Here is a 12350-nt window from a genome sequence, read left to right as displayed (position 1 = left end):
CTAATCCTTTGGTCAACTCTATCAAAATTATAAATGAGACAGATCTAAATTCTAAGAATATCAATTTTTGGATAGTTGATGGTCAACATACCATTCAAGCAGTGAAAGAAATTTTAACAAATCCTAAATATAATGTATCAACAGAAGCAAAAAAAAAATATAAAAAACGTAATGCTCGATTCTTGCATCCATCAGTTGAACCCACTGAGGTGATCCGCATTTGTTGTCAATTAAATTCTGCAAATAAGGTATTTTATAAAACTCCATTTATTGATTGTGTGCGCTCGGCAAGGCATTTCTTAATTGCCAATGACAAATTAAAGAAAAGGAGGATTGGATGCTCTAAGACGGCTGAAGACAAGGTATGCAATTTTAATTATTTTTACATTTAAATTTTATTATTGTATCTAATTTTATTGTAGATAAATTACTAAAGCCGATAATATAAGTCATATTTTCTTATATTTATGATGATTTCACATTAGACTATAACACCTTATTTAGTTTCATTTTTACATTGGATTCTTATTAGTTTATATTTATTATTTTATCAGGTTGATGATGAAATGTTGTGCTCATTCTTCGATTGTCCAATTACAAATTTTTCTGATAAAAAAATTCTCTTATATCTTGATGAACCTATTTGGGATAAATGGGACACTGTTTTTAACTGTTACCAACTAGGCACATTAAAGTGTTCTCCAAGCCAGCCTGATTTTGAGAACTACAAGAAAAATAGTCTACACAGTTTGACAACAGCTACTTTTCGGCCCCTTCAGGGATTAACCATGGAAGAAATTGCTTCAGTAGCAGATAAGCTATTGGATGGAACCATTTGGTTTTCTATTCCAATTAATCATCCAACAAATGCCATAAAAATAAAAGATTATTGTTCTAAATTGAAAACCAACAGAACAATATTGGATGCAATGGTTACATATTGTCAAAGTCATGATCAGAACTTGAATGAGATGACTCTTACCACATTCAACATTCTTGAGCATTATGAAATTAATGATATCATATTCACCAATTTTTGCAACACGGTGGAGGGGTCTACTTATGTCAAAGGAACACGTAATACAAAGATAGAGTCCCTTTCTCAGCAAGCATGTGGAGTCCTTGACAGAATGATAAATGGATCAACAAGTGTTCAACAGGTTGATAACAATTTTGAATTTGGTTGTCATTTTGGAGGCCCTGATCTTTTGTCAACACTTTTGCACTCTTTTCCATGTCAGTTGCAACCATTTTTACACACTGACCTTGTTGTTTTGGACACACTAGCTTTGAAAAAAGAAAAATTCAACAAGGGGTATTACATTGAATTTTTTCGATTTCTTATCGAAAAAAATGAGTTGAATGACTTTACTACAGTTCTCTCAGTAGAACTTTGGTTTTGTAATGATATACGCCAGTCTTTGGAAATTTTGATAAAGAAATCCAAGTACAATTATAAAATTACTACTCGCATTTATGAATATAATTGCCAAAACAATTATAGTTATGATATAGTTCTTACTATACATTTCTATACTTCAGAATTAAAACTTTTGGAGGCTATAAAATACTCTCACACATTTGAAGACACATTTGATGAAAATGAGAGAGGTTATGATTTTTGGATGGATTTAGTGGAAAAGCACCAACAATGTAGTGATGCAAAAGTGGTTATTTCTCTTTATGCGGGGAAAATTTTTATCAAGGCCTGTTGTACATATGGAAGAAGAATTTCATGTGTTGTGCAAACAGAGTCACAAAGGAAAATCATGTTAAATCATTACAAATCTTTTCAACTATCAAATCCAGTACCCATTAACTTCTTAGAGAATTCAGGTACTACAATTCATTTCTTTATTTTCTTATAATACATTGGATACTATTTTTTTTGTATTTCTTAATTGTCAAAGTGTTTACTAAAATGACTAATGATGGAGATTCTAAAACAGAGAATGATGAAAGTGGGAAGAAACAAATTAATCAACATAGTGCTTATATTGTTGAAAAAAGTATGGAGATGGAAATAGGAGGAGAAGGAGGAGAGGAAGAAGTTATCAACACAGGTACATAATTTGTTTAGTTTTTTCTCTTGATAATTTTTCAATTTATTTAATTTCCATATTCATAATATTTTTGGATGACTATTATAGGGAATTATGAGATGAATGAAATTAATCAAGACAATGACCATGGAACGATGGAGATAGAAATGGGTATTAATCATTGTATCTCTATCTTTTTTTATTTTATTATTATTCTATTTTTATTTTTTTTTGTGATTCATATCCATTTCATATGTTGATTATAGTTGGAAATAAAGAGAATGAATATAATGACCAAGGTATTGTCCCAAAAAACTAAAACCAAGAACCAAATATAACATCAGGTACTTATAATTTGTCCACTTGTTTTCCTTGTTATTTAATGATTTTATTCATTTTCACAATTCAAAATATTTTAAATGTTTAATTTGGAAACAAATAAAGCTAACCAAGATGATGATGAGGTCCAACGTTAGAAATATGAAGATAATGTTTAACAATCAAAATAATGTTTAAGGTGTGTGTGTGTGTTCCTTTTTAAAGGTTACATTACTAATGTTTTTCTTGGTATTGGTATTTGATTGAAGGTTTAAATAGAAGTACAATCGGTATTTGATTGAAGGTTTAATATGTTTACTCCAGGTCCTATCCAGATGATAAAAGAACTTATTGTTTCATCTATAAATATTGAAAAAACCACTCAAGGTAAGTGTATTGTTTCAACAATTTTTTTAGTAATTTTTGTAACATGAATAAAATGGTTTGACTATATTATTTTCCATTGTGTTGCAGCCAAAATAACTGAAAAGAAACTAGTTATTTTTGAACTAAAGGACATTTTTTATCATAGCATTGATGATGAAGCAACAAACAAAGGGCATATTGAGAAAATGGGAGCTGATGCTGATTACACAATAGAGAAAAAACTATTTTGGATTCATCCACATGCAAAATCATTTTTTGAAATGTGTTTAAAAAATGAATCTCTTGACATTGCAATTTGGACGACAGCTTTGAAACAAAGCACAACAATATTTCTAAAAAAGTTGGTTTCAGAAACATTACAAGATAAATTTCTGTTTAAGTGGACTGCTTCAGACTGTAAGCCACAAAAGGGACATAAGGTCATTGACAATTCAACGAAAGTTATACACACTAAATCATTGAAAAAAGTGTGGGAAATGCATACCCAATATGATGCAACCACACTATTATAGTTGATTGTTTAAATGAGAGAGTGAAAGAGAATCCAAAAGAAAATGTGATTCTTGCCCCTCCATTCATTGGAGCAAATCAAGGTGATAATTGGTTGATCCATGAGCTATGGAGAATATTGCATAAACTCAACAAGGCTACGGATGTGCGAGCTATTTTGAAGGATGTCCAATTATATTTAGAAGTACCTTAAGATTACATATGTCTATATCATGATGTTATATGTATGACATCATGATTGATTACTTTTATTTCACAACACTAATAAAAGAATTGTTGATTTGGTTTGTCATTTCTAAAAATAAAATATTTTTATTTTATTTATTTTTGGTGAGATGAATGGTCATTTAATGTTTTCATATCAAAATTTCCCAGTCTATATTTTTTGTTTTACAATGGATTACATTGTATGTAAAATTAATAGGTAATTGTTCTATTTGTTTTAATTAGATCATTACAATTATTTGCTTTAAATGCGGTTTAAGTTATTGTTATACCTCTTAGAAATTAGTAATTTGAAGGATGACCCATTGCATTCTTATAACCCTATTTATTCCATATAAGTTGCAAAATTATATTAAGTTGTATGTAACACCAACAATAAACATACAATTTGCACTAAAAGAAGCACAAAAAAAAACTAAGGTAGAAACTCTATAAATTAACATATAATTAATCAGGGTTGAAATTTAAAAATTGTGTTATATTGTATGTGAAAATTAATAAAAAATTAGTTTGTTTATTTGCGCTAGACCATTATAATTATATTTTTCAATTGCAATTATATAAATCATTATAAGTCTTAAAATTAATGATCTAAATGGTGGGTCAATGCTTTCTTATAATACTTTTGTTCCATACAAATTAAATAAAGGTATTAGGTTGTATGTATAAAGTAAACATATTATTTGTTTGTTCATTTTAATGGAGCAATTGTATTTGTATTTTGTGATACTTTGAACTCATTGTAAAATTGCCTTTGCATACAAATGGAAACTGTTCATAATTAATATTAACATCATTTTAAAAATGATATGTTTTTATGTCCTTAAGCAATGAAGTGTTGAAGTGGAGATAAGTTAATATCATACATGTGGTTGCAGTGCAAATGCAGATGGGAATTACTACAAGTCAAAAGATGTTGTTGATATTCGAAATGGAAGGAGTATTCTTCCAATCATACACCAAAGATGAAGATTTTCATATTCAAAGAGAACCAGACTGGCAGTTTGGTGATAGGTCATATTTTTTAAGGCCTTTTTATTCAAAAGTATTAAAATATTGCTTAAGAAATTATGATGTCGCAATATGGACATTAAATGTCACTGACAAGTACATCCGAAAAGTACTTGAAAAATCAAATATTGATATAGAGGACTTTAAATTTGCATGGGACAGATCTCATTGTCATTTGCAAACAAAATTGGAAGCAGGGAGAACAAGACAATTTTATGAGAAAAAGTTGATTGATGTGTGGTGCCAATATGGAGATAATTATGAAGAATCAAATGTATTGCTAATAGATACAGAAAAGCATACTTCTCAATTCATGGGATATCGATCAAACCACATCTTGATAAAATCGTATACAGGAAAAGAGCAAGATACGTGGCTTATGCAAGTTTTATTCCCCTTTCTTAAGACACTTCATCGTATCAAAAAAAAACATGAGTACGTTCGAATGTTCAATAGAACATGTACTTCATTGTACTTCATGGAGATAATTTATTTTATAAATTTGTTGAAAAGTACATTCCAAATTTTCAATACATTTTGGACATAGTTTTTGTTGAATCAATTTGTATGATTTTATATTTTTTGAAATAGATGGAAATTGCCAATTATATTAATATGTTTATTTCTTATTATTTATAAATGTTTTTGCAATGACTGCTGTATCGATTTTTTTCTAAGATGTGTGTGTGCGCTCGCGTGTTCTTAAATGAATTGTTTTCCATTCAAATTATCTTATATGAACCATCTTATAATGATTTTTTTGATGACTTATGTTTAATTATATTTATCAATAATCATATATAAATGTGAAATATAAGTTTTCAAATAGAACTCCTTGCAAACAAAGGTGCTATTCTTACAAAAGAAATTATAACAATTTACTTGATAAATGTTATGTGCATTATTCACTATTCACAATGCATTATTCACTATTAAGGTTAATGAGAAATGTGCCATAGGTAAATGATTTGATCTTTTTGAATCATAAGATATGTGATTTCTCAATTGATAGTTTTCATAAATTTATATGCTTAAATCAATTAATGGTTGTAACTGCAATCATATCATATTGAAAATCAATAAGGCACAAAGTTAGTTATTCATTGTTTACATATAAAATGCACTAATATGAGTGCATAAATGTGATTTGCAATTCTTAAGATAAAATTATATTGTAAATAATTTTGCATTTCTTAAAAAAACATATATATGAGGATAACGATTGATAAGTGGCTTATCAAGGTTTGATTAGATACTATCATGGATCTCATCTCATTTAATTAAATTAATCCAAAGGACATTTTTTATCATAGCATTGATGATGAAGCAACAAACAAAGGGCATATTGAGAAAATGGGAATTGATGCTGATTACACAATAGAGAAAAAACTATTATGGATTCATCCACATGCAAAATCATTTTTTGAAATGTGTTTCAAAAATGAATCTCTTGACATTGCAATTTGGACGACAGCTTTGAAACAAAGCACAACAAGATTTCTAAAAAATTTGGTTTCAAAAAGATTACAAGATAAAATTTTGTTTAAGTGGACTGCTTCAGACTGTAAGCCACAAAAGGGACATAAGGTCATTGACAATTCAATGAAAGTTATACACACTAAATCATTGAAAAAAGTGTGGGAAATGCATACCCAATATGATGCAACCACTACTATTATAGTTGATTGTTTAATTGAGAGAGTGAAAGAGAATCCAAAAGAAAATGTGATTCTTGCCCCTCCATTCATTGGAGCAAATCAAGGGGATAATTGGTTGATCCATGAGCTATGGAGAATATTGCATAAACTCAACAAGGTTACGGATGTGCGAGCTATTTTGAAGGATTTCCAATTATATTTAGAAGTACCTTAAGATTACATATGTCTATATCATGATGTTATATGTATGACATCATGATTGATTACTTTTATTTCACAACACTAATAAAAGAATTGTTGATTTGGTTTGTCATTTCTAAAAATAAAATATTTTTATTTTATTTATTTTTGGTGAGATGAATGGTCATTTAATGTTTTCATATCAAAATTTCCCAGTCTATATTTTTTGTTTTACAATGGATTACATTGTATGTAAAATTAATAGGTAATTGTTCTATTTGTTTTAATTAGATCATTACAATTATTTGCTTTAAATGCGGTTTAAGTTATTGTTATACCTCTTAGAAATTAGTAATTTGAAGGATGACCCATTGCATTCTTATAACCCTATTTATTCCATATAAATTGAAAAATTATATTAAGTTGTATGTAACACCAACAATAAACATACAATTTGCACTAAAAGAAGCACAAAAAAAAAACTAAGGTAGAAACTCTATAAATTAACATATAATTAATCAGGTTTGAAATTTAAAAATTGTGTTATATTGTATGTGAAAATTAAAAAAAAAATTAGTTTGTTTAGTTGCGCTAGACCATTATAATTATATTTTTCAATTGCAATTATATAAATCATTATAAATCTTAAAATTAATGATCTAAATAGTGGGTCAATGCTTTCTTATAATACTTTTGTTCCATACAAATTAAATAAAGGTATTGGGTTGTATGTATAAAGTAAACATATTATTTGTTTGTTCATTTTAATGGAGCAATTGTATTTGTATTTTGTGATACTTTGAACTCATTGTAAAATTGCCTTTTCATACAAATGGAAACTGTTCATAATAAATATTAACATCATTTTTAAAATGATAGGTTTTTATGTCCTTAAGCAATGAAGTGTTGATGTGGAGATATGTTAATATCATACATGTGGTTGCAGTGCAAATGCAGATGGGAATTACTACAAGTCAAAAGATGTTGTTGATATTTGAAATGGAAGGAGTATTCTTCCAATCATACACCAAAGATGAACAAGATTTTCATATTCAAAGAGAACCAGACTGGTAGTTTGGTGATAGGTCCTATTTTTTAAGGCCTTTTTATTCAAAAGTATTAAAATATTGCTTAAGAAATTATGATGCCGCAATATGGACATTAAATGTCACTGACAAGTACATCTGAAAAGTACTTGAAAAATCAAATATTGATATAGAGGACTTTAAATTTGCATGGGACAGATCTCATTGTCATTTGCAAACAAAATTGGAAGCAGGGAGAACAAGACAATTTTATGAGAAAAAGTTGATTGATGTGTGGTGCCAATATGGAGATAATTATGAAGAATCAAATGTATTGCTAATAGATACAGAAAAGCATACTTCTCAATTCATGGGATATCGATCAAACCACATCTTGATAAAATCGTATACAGGAAAAGAGCAAGATACGTGGCTTATGCAAGTTTTATTCCCCTTTCTTAAGACACTTCATCGTATCAAACAAAAACATGAGTACATTCGAATGTTCAATAGAACATGTACTTCATTGTAGTTCATGGAGATAATTTCTTTTATAAATTTGTTGAAAAGTACATTCCAAATTTTCAATACATTTTGGACATAGTTTTTGTTGAATCAATTTGTATGATTTTATATTTTTTGAAATAGATGGAAATTGCCAATTATATTAATATGTTTATTTCTTATTATTTATAAATTTTTTTGCAATGACTGCTGTATCGATTTTTTTCTAAGATGTGTGTGTGTGCGCGCGCGTGTTCTTAAATGAATTGTTTGCCATTCAAATTATCTTATATGAACCATCTTATAATGATTTTTTTGATGACTTATGTTTAATTATATGTATCAATAATCATATATAAATGTGAAATATAAGTTTTCAAATAGAACTCCTTGCAAACAAAGGTGCTATTCTTACTAAAGAAATTATAACAATTTACTTGATAAATGTTATGTGCATTATTCACCATTCACAATGCATTATTCACTATTAAGGTTAACGAGAAATGTGCCATAGGTAAATGATTTGATCTTTTTGAATCATAAGATATGTGATTTCTCAATTGATAGTTTTCATAAATTTATATGCTTAAATCAATTAATGGTTGTAACTGCAATCATATCATATTGAAAATCAATAAGGCACAAAGTTAGTTATTCATTGTTTACATATAAAATGCACTAATATGAGTGCATAAATGTGATGTGTAATTCTTTAGATAGAATTATATTGTAAATAATTTTGCATTTCTTAAAAAAACATATATATGAGGATAACGATTGATAAGTGGCTTATCAAGGTTTGATTAGATACTATCATGGATTAATTTAATTAAATGAGATGAGATGAGATGACTAACAAAGGGGCCGTAGGAAATTGAGCACAAGAACATTTTACTAAGGTTTTAATAGACTAGTTTCAATGCAATGCAAGGGACACCTCATCTCAATAGTTTTAATGACTAATTAAATTTCTATTTAAATATCATGTGGTTTAATATGAATGTACAAATGTGAAATTGTTATTTCTATAATAAAAACCATGTAAAGAAAATGAATTTTCTAATAAAACATGGATTAATGAATTCACCATGAGCATTAAGTAGACTATTTAAGCTCATTCAACAGATGGGCCATAAATGGATGCCTTTAAACTTTTTACACCATATGACATGCTTTCACCATCAATATTAACATTTTGTAAATTTCAAATCTTAAATAAACTATTTGTACTTAAAATAATCTCATAGAATCCAACAAGACTCGGAAATTATTTATTGAATTTTATTTAGTTATATGTATTCATACAAGTTTAAAAATGTAATTTATTTTTGAAATAAATCTATTAATGCAAGTAAAGATATATCTTATACAAAACTATTTAAGATTAATTGATAATTAGCTTTAAGTGGTTTATTCATGCTACATGAAAAATCCAATGTCATAGATGAATGCCTTTTAATACACATTTAATCTTCAAAATCAATATCTTAATGATAATTTAGAAGTATTTACATTAAGTATTTAATAATTAAAGAACACGGGGACTTATATAAATTTCAACTAAAATACATGAGTTACGTTTCACATTTATTTCTTCCCCATTAAAAATGCTTATCATTTTCTCTTCTTAGTGAAAGTAATGGTCAATCATGCCGGTTTTCCATACTATTGGTTGACACTAAATTTACATCGAGACTATTATTGGTTTTGACAATGTTTACAAGGAGAGATCAATATCCACACGACCATCAATTGTGCTAATATTTGAAAACCCCTGCCTCCACTACTTACAAGAATTCACCACTAAAGTTTCTTGTTTACTTCATTTTGTGACACTGTCCATCATAATGGAATGACCTGAATACCAATTTAAGAACTCTCATTTGATGTACTTGGATTTGAGTGGAGATAGACCAATGGTGCCTAACCTTCTTGAAATACGTAGATCAACAATGTATAACCTTTATAGTATATGCCTGCATTCTATGAAGATGAATGATGACCCCCTCATTAGTGCTTCATAAATGCACAAAGGGGCCGTAGGAAATTGAGCATAAGAACATTTTACTAAGGTTTTAATAGACTAGTTTCAATGCAATGCAAGGGACACCTATCCTTGTCATTTACAGGAAGATCCTCACATCACCATCATTCAATCAACAAATCCCTTGTAGGTTGGGGGAAACGGGGTTAGAGTTGCGAGACATAAAATTCAAACATCGATAAATCTAGCATGTTATCCATAACTATAATATCTTGATTGGATGTTTGACATACGAATATGATTTAACTTAAATCAATTTCTTCTAAGAGTTTGATTTCGCACTCCTATTGTGTATTGATAGTATTATACATAACAACCCCATGTTTGACCTATTCATGATCTCTAATTGGTTAGAAATTACTTGCAAATTATTTTAATGTTGAATCAATTTAATATGGAAATTTACAAAAAAAATGAATGTTGTTGGAGGCCTTGTAATAGAATACTTCCAAATTTAATGAAATATGTGTTATCCTCTTGTTTGACCTTTCCACAAGTTGCATGCTTATGAGCATCTTCTTGCAAAGTTGGTATAAAAATTTTGCATTCCTCATGAACACAAACTTCACAAGCTTGAGGGTATGAACATGTAATGAAATTCCCTCTTGGAACACATTCATATGCATAATGCATCATTGGCTTTGGATCATTCTCCATCATGTTTTCCATAACCAAGACCCAAATACCTAGGCCTTTCCTCAACAACAATTGGCTCAACTATGCCTTGTGCATGTTTGCCTAACCCTTTACCTTCATAGCCCATATTCATCAATAATTTGGAACCTATTCCTCTAGTTTGTTTTTCAAAAGCGCCAAAATATTCATTTTGAGAGGAAATTGAAGATAAACTTGAATTGCACACCTCATGTTCATGAACATATTTGGATAGGGTTTCTTTGGCATCATAGAGTAAAATCTCCATCTCATGCATATTTTCAAGAAGCTCTTGCTTCTCCTCCTTCATGGCCATCAATTCCTCTTGAGGTATAGTGTTATCCTTCCTATCTTCAATCATATCTTGCACCATATCTCTCATGATGAAAAACTCTTGCAACATCTCTTCATCAAAGAATATTGCTAAGGAAGAGAGATTAGAGACATCACTTGTTGAAGTTGCCATCACATAAACTTGCACATTGTTAATTATCCTTGCACAAATCTCAAGAAATCAAGAAAATAAACCTTTTCTCTGATACCAACTTGATTTGTAGCTGAATGTTAGTTTTTCTGTGCTAATTTCAACTTTAGATTTATAAACAAATGCTTGTCCATTGCTTCATGTGCATAGGTTTTCTTAGGTGTTTGTGAATCAAAATAGGTAAATTTATATCATGTTTCATGTTAGAATCATGAAAAGAATAGCATTAAAAATGAAGTGTTGAACAACAGAAAGTAAATGAACAACAAACCATAAAGAATAACACTTAACAAAGTTTTTTGATAAAGGAGTTCACCCCTCTTAGGCTACATCTCCTTGGCTCAACTTCCATGGCTTGGGCCTCTGTATTTTCTCAAAATGGAAAAAAGTATAGTTTACAATGCCCCAGAGCTCTTGAAACCTGCTTCAATGGACTCGGAGCATCCAAAAACCCCTAAGATGACTCTCCAAGCTCCTCAATTGAACTTTGGCTGATTTAGGCTTGACCTTCTCCTCTGGTGGCCCTAGGCTTCATTAAACTTCAACGTGGAAAAATCACATATAAAAGTTCCTCTTTGCCTCTGAAACTTGTTCCATTGTGTTCAGGGCCTCTCAATCATCTAGGAACACCATTTTTTAATCCTCATTTGGTCGAATTTTTCCCAATATATGAGAGAAACAAATTTCTCCTAGAAATCCTCCACTATAACTGGAGGAACTCCAATTACGTCCTATAATTTTGGAGTTAAGGCCGAATTTGGTGGCATCACCATAATCTTCGCCGAATTAAACTCGAGTTTAATTATTGTTAACCTAGAATTAATTAAATGCTAATCCTAGATTAGCGCTAACTTGCGTAGTTAAGGCTAACCATTAGCCTAACTGCTGGCGGTATTTATGAAGGTGGTCACATGTTATGTAATAAATGTTAATGGTTTGTTGGGTCATGTTGTCCGCCGGAACTAATTGACCACCACCTAGACATAACCACCGGATTTCAGAGCGTTCACATGGAATTAATTGTCGCAGCCATGGTTTGTGTTGGAACCGTTGGAGGTTGTGGTAACCATAACCGCCATGTTGATTGGTGTTCACATGGGGAGGACTGGCCCGCGAGCTGGCCCTCCTAACCCCCAAACGTAACCACAATAAAACTTAAATATATGCGGTGAACTATGAGGTTAAGAACCAAGTTGTAGGAGAGACGGTTAAGTCGTGAGCACTATGGAGAGGAGGTCAGGAGGTTGAACCTCGGTTCTTCCATAAAAATTTTAACGTACCATTGTAGGGGCACGTGGCAGCCTCCGG

Source organism: Pinus tabuliformis, chromosome 2_2 (assembly GCF_031772625.1).
Source record: "Pinus tabuliformis cultivar Carrire ecotype Pingquan chromosome 2_2, CPIR1, whole genome shotgun sequence".
Classification (NCBI taxonomy): domain Eukaryota; kingdom Viridiplantae; phylum Streptophyta; class Pinopsida; order Pinales; family Pinaceae; genus Pinus; species Pinus tabuliformis.
The sequence above is the reverse complement of the archived record's forward strand: the minus strand, read 5'-3'. Positions refer to the sequence as shown.